Source organism: Haliotis rubra, unplaced genomic scaffold (assembly GCF_003918875.1).
Source record: "Haliotis rubra isolate DU_JTF1 unplaced genomic scaffold, ASM391887v1 Scf746, whole genome shotgun sequence".
In the NCBI taxonomy this organism is placed as follows: Eukaryota; Metazoa; Mollusca; class Gastropoda; order Lepetellida; family Haliotidae; genus Haliotis; species Haliotis rubra.
This window is the reverse complement of record NW_025767464.1, coordinates 269,687-275,835: the sequence shown is the minus strand read 5'-3', so window position 1 is coordinate 275,835 and position 6,149 is coordinate 269,687.

Below are 6,149 nucleotides of genomic sequence, written 5' to 3'. Positions count from 1 at the left end.
AGTCATTAAAACGAGGACAATAATAAACGCAACTAGTCAATCAGTCAATCGATCGTTGAAATACAACCGGCACATATATAAGAGGAAATACGGTACGGGCTATTAGCAGTCTCACATCGGAAAGCGTCACAACAATAAACGGCATTTCTGTTGATGGGTGAATATTCAGCATTGCGTGATCTGCCGACTGCTGCATAAAAACGGACTTCCTTAAACTTGAATATGTGGACCTCGATTTAGCACGTCCATAGTGGAAGAGTGAGCGTCAGTTGGTGGCTGTCGTCTGCTCGAGTCGTGTAGGGAGACTCGAGCACGGACAGCTGATCTCGCTAGCAGACGACACAGCAGCCATGGCGAACATCGGGATACCTTTGCTCGCCTTGGAGCCAATGTCCTACTGTCGTGTTAAACAATATTACCTATGGAAGAAGGAAAACGAAAGGGTATGTACAATTTAATGTTTACATTCAAAACGAGTCGCTGACTACCTTCTGTGACCTGCTTTCTTGTGCTCGGAGCTTGCAATGCCTGTTTGCCGATGTTCAGTCACAGATGGCGAGGTAATAAACCGCCTCGTGTATTATTTAAGACCTGTGGTGTACATAAACATACGTATACTTAAGATGATGTACGCAATTAATGCCGTGTGTTCAATTTCCAAATGTACAACGTACCACGTTAACACCCCCGCTGGTGTTTTTGTCAGCATCTGATTGTGCAACAAAGGAGCCCTGCTGGGTCACGGGGTACAGTGACACGGGACTACATCCACCGTATTATAATGCATGCGTATTAAAACCTGCTTAACTTGTCTTGCGTTTATTTAAATCGTTGCATTAACGTGCGCATTAGCGATGCCGGATTCAACGCCACTGTCAGTTTCATGTCAACCAATGTTTGGGCCCCACACCCATATAATAACAACTTCTAGATCCGTGTCCGAAGAATGTAAACATGATGCATTCTTTTTGTTTCCGTGTGTGTGTGTGTGTGTTAATGTGAGTGTGTGTGAGAGAGAGAGAGAGAGAGAGAGAGAGAGAGAGAGAGAGAGAGAGAGAGAGAGAGAGAGAGAGAGAGAGAGAGAGAGAGAGAGAGAGAGAGAGTGAGAGAGAGAGTGAGAGAGAGAGAGAGAGAGAGAGATGTGAGTGTGTGTGAGAGAGTGTGAGAGAGATAAGAGAGAGATGTGTGAGAGAGAGTATGAGAGAGAATGTGTGAGTGTGAGAGGGATAAGAGAGAGAATTTGTGAGAGAGTATTAGAGAGATGAGAGAGCGAATGTGTGAGAGTGTGTAAGAGAGAGAGAGTGTGTGTGTGTGTGAGAGAGAATGCATATGCGTATATGTACATGTGTATCTGCATGTGTATATCATATCTGCATGTGTATATCATTTTAGTGTAACTTTATCGTAAAGTCGTGTAATTATATCGAGTATGCACAGTTGTAATGACAGCAGTCCCCGAATATCAATACATAAAAATTTCCTCACGTCGTTTCCACTATTCAAATTTAACAGTCATGTATTTAAATGAGTACAAAGACGTTTACTAGCAATATATGTCACCATTCATACAATATAGTACCGTTATTACAGTATAAACGAAACCTTTAACCCGACTATAACATAGATATCTAAATGGGACATACTCTAATTTCCACCTCTGTGTATATGGAAATATATGTAGATTCTCACTTCCAACACTGCCTGATGAAATGTACATAATGACACTGCCTTCTTTCTTGTACCACCATAAATCAAACTATACATCGTCCTCCATACATTGGTATGTACATTGTGTGTCAATAAACCTCACCAGGCAGTTGTCCCCCATCAATGTACATATGCTTGGGCAGGTAAAAGTTGCAAGTCAGCGTTCCGCCCAAGTCGTATGTTGCGAGTACTTGTCAAACGTGATCTGGGGTCAGCTGTGGTCATAATATCTCGCCGGCAGCAGGGTGTCACAAATCTAACAGTGATTGTTAAGCTGTTATTGCGAGGGGTTATGTGTTGCTGAATTGACAATGCTTATTGAAAAGAGGTCAACAGATCATGGCTTGTGTATAACTAGGTTAAGCCTTGTCAATAGCCCCGAGTGATATGTGGACTAGAATATAACCGCTAAGTTTCTTATACCACAGGTCGATTTTACAATACAGGGGAATCCGTTGTAGTACTCGACTTATTGTTAAAGACCACGGGCATTTATGATTGTGAACAGAATATCGATCCGGACTGGTGTCCAAGTGATTAAATCGTTCTTCACACTGAAGACCCGGGTTCGATTCCCAAATGTATTATTATGTTAAAAAACTTAACTCTTCCTGAAGTACATTGCTGTTATATTGCTGAATATTGTTTGAACCAGCTTTCACACGCTTTTTCTTCCATTCATAACACGAACAATGTTTATATTTTATGGATAAATTAAATTTGCTAAATGCAACGTTCTTCACATATATTTAGCATATGTACTTCATACCAATAATTCGCTTTAAAGTGCCAGAATGAAGTCGCGTCTGAGTAACTGTTAATAAATTATGAAGTAACATGATTATATGATCGTATAGTTTATATCACAGAGAATCGGTATCGCGGCTGGCCCATTCGTTTAAAGCGCTGTTGTTCCCTTCACTCTTTACCCTTCCACTCAACCCTTTCTGTAATACGAAAGCTATAAATGGAGCAAGTCTAGATTTTCCTCAGGTTCAGGCTGAATTTCCCATTCCACTGGGGCATCTTTACAATTCTAAATGGAATTATTTGTTTCAATCAAAATTGTGCAGAGTTGCCTCCATTGGCACGCCAGACACTCGCGATCGTGGGTTCGAATCCCGTTTCCACCCAAGTCTTTTTAAGTTTTGTCAGGATCATACCCATGCTCTTAGGTTTCACTAATGATATTCATGGTAGATCCTCAGCTTTTCACATTAAACTGGAATACTGTTGAAAGCGGCGTTAAACCAAACACTCACTCAAACTGACTCTATATCAAACACAACGCTATACTGGATATAATTACCCCTGAGTTGCGGAATGCTACTGGTATTGACATTCCCAGTAATGAATACACTGTGCTCGCCAAACCGTCAATCACCACCGGATTGACGACGTCCCTGTACCGTAAGCGGCTATCAATAACGTGCGTGATATACCCTGGTCGACACTTTACAGGGATATATTCCTCGCCGTTTACGACGTTCAGGCCGTATGACGTGCTGCTGTACCCTTTGATCTTCCGCTGTAGAAGTTTTAATGACTTGTCGCCTTATCAAAAGTCTGCTGAGTAATATTTCCAAGTCACTTAAAATTGGTATATAGCATTTAATATGAATTATATCTTAATAAAAATGTCATAAAATAACTTAGGAGTACTAGATGGTCTGACTTCTATTTGTGATTATTTAAACACGCCCGGGTATTCCGGGTCTAAAAGGTCTTCAGCTACCTCTGCTGGTCGTAAGAGCCGAGGGTCGGTGGGGTAGCCTAGTGGTTAAAGCGTCACGCCGAAGACCGGGGTTCAATTCTCCACATGTGAACAATGTGGGAAGCCCATTTCTGGTGTTCACCGCCGGGATATTGCTGGAATATTGCTAAAAGCGGCGTAAAACTAACTCGCTCACACCCACTCACGTAAGAGGCGGCATAATGGATCGGGTGGCCTCATTCAGTGGCTTTGTTGATTGCGTCATCGTATCCAGAAGGTGTGAAGCGTTGCTCGTAGCATCAGTCACTGGTCCAGCCTCCATTATTTACAGGCCTCTGTAATATATACATATTATACATAATGTATATATGTGTACCTTGAATACTGACCCGTGAAGATCCGGGTTAGAATTGGTCTTCAGCAACCCATGCTTGTGGCTGACGGGATCGTGTGGTCTGGCTCGCTGTCTTGGTTGACACATGTCATCGTATCCCAGTTACGTAGATCGATGATCAGGCTGTTGATCACTGGATTGTCTGGTTCAGACTCAATTATTTACAGACCTCCGCCATATAGCTGGAATGTTGCTGATTGCGACAACACATCAACCAACCAACCTTGAATACTGCTTAGTGTGACGTTAACATAACAAATGAAACAAGAAGACAAAGTCATCAATATCACCCGCAACGGTAAAATACTCTTTATGAATATGTCTGCTAGTTATGATTATGTCAAATGTTTTGGAGTGTATACAGCGAAGTGGAAGGAGAGTATTGAAAGGTTTGTAAGATCTGCTCCAGAAAGGAGCACTACCACCAAATTCAGTTGAAGCCTAACTTGTTGCCATGGAGACCACAAGAAATAAAATTCATATCTGGGTCTAACCCCCAAAAGGCACATCTAGGGATCATACTTGATATGTGTACCAAGTTTGATGAAGCTAGCATGTATAATTTAGGAGATCTGCTCCGGACAAGATGACATCCTCATAGCCACAGCCTAAGTCATGTTTCCATGGAAACCGCAAAAAATATAATTGTACCAAGTTTGGTTAAGCTATCACGAATAGTTTAGGAGATATGCTTCTGACAAAGTGTGACGGACGCACGCACGGACGCACGGACGCACGGAACTCGTTTCTATATCCCCCGCAACTTCGTTGTTGCGGGGCATAACAAGTTAGTATGATCTATCAATCTGAAGCATGGTCACCGTAACCATGAAATATAAAAATGTTAAAAAAACAAAGCTCACATTAATTCATACAAAGTTGTATTTTTATGTTAGATAAGACAGGACTGCAAATTCGCCATCATTTTTAAGATGCAATTTTGTAATGTGTATTTCTGTCACAGTCGAATGGGTTAATAACGTGTGAGCATTTCTGCTGTGTAAGCAAGTTTGTAAATTCAGAATCAAGTCTGAACTTTCACCTTCGTTTTACAAGCGTATAAATACAAGGTCACAGAAGTATGCTTGTTACGATTGCTATTCAACTTTTTATGCACAGAACTACTGTCGATATACAACTACTTGGTGTGTAAATATTGGTGAAGGAGATGCTCTCTAGAAGATAGTATGCTATTGACAAACGTAATCTGAATGACGCTTTCACTGACAGCTGATATATGCCCCCACATATCTCGCAGGTCATGCTTGACTGGGAAAACTAAATCATGTCCGCTTAGAGCCGTTCATTGGCTGCCACCCCTGGCTGAATTGCTGTCATCGATGACTCATAGGTGTCGCGCTGAACTGACGGACCTTTTCCCTGTTTCATATGACTGACTGGGAAATATTACCGTATGTAACTCGATAAACGCGATTGTGATTTTTGGATTGTGCTTCACTTGGGCTCTTTCCGGTATCAGTGTGATATACTTCGAAACGTGTGTGAGCAAATAAGGTGAACTTAACACTCAAATTTTCCACGTGCATATGCACGCACTCTCGCATGCACATATACACATACACATACATACAGAAAGCATGTGTTAGGTAGCATGTGTCAATATTTTAGTTGGCATCTATTATTACGACTTTGCAAGTGTTTAAACTAACAAAATGCACAAGGAACTACTCCAATCGCGATTATTTTGCTCTTAAAACTAACACCCTCAAATCATACTTAAAACGAGAAAGCTAATGCTTCTCTTCCCCCCAGACATGGTGTGGCCATGTTCGACAGCTTAAGCTGGGAACTGTTAGATAACATAAAGTTATATTCGCCCGCGTTTCCATATTCCTGGACCATCCTCGTGTATTTACGGGTGGGACGTAATTGACGTCCTCTGCGGTGAGGGCAGCGGTAGTCTGTGTGTCCGTGAACCACCCACCTTCCCTCCGCCTAACCGTTTCTGCATTGCAAAAGCCCTAATTGAAGCAGGTCTATATTTTCTCAGGTTCCTGGGGGCGGTGGGGTAGCCTAGTGGTTAAAGCGTTCGCCCGTCACGCCGAAGACCCGGGTTCGATTCCCCACATGGGTACAATGTGTGAAGCCCATTTCTGGTGTCCCCCGCCGTGATGTTGCTGGAATATTGCTAAAAGCGGCGTAAAACCAAACTCGCTCACTCGCTATTCAGGTTCTGAATCTTGGAGAATCTTCTAAAATAGGTCACCTTTTCAATTTAAGTGGAATTATTTGTTTCGGTAAAAAATCTATACTTTCGGAGACTAAGCGTCAGTCAACCAGTGCCACCCCAAATAATCAAATCAAATCAAATCA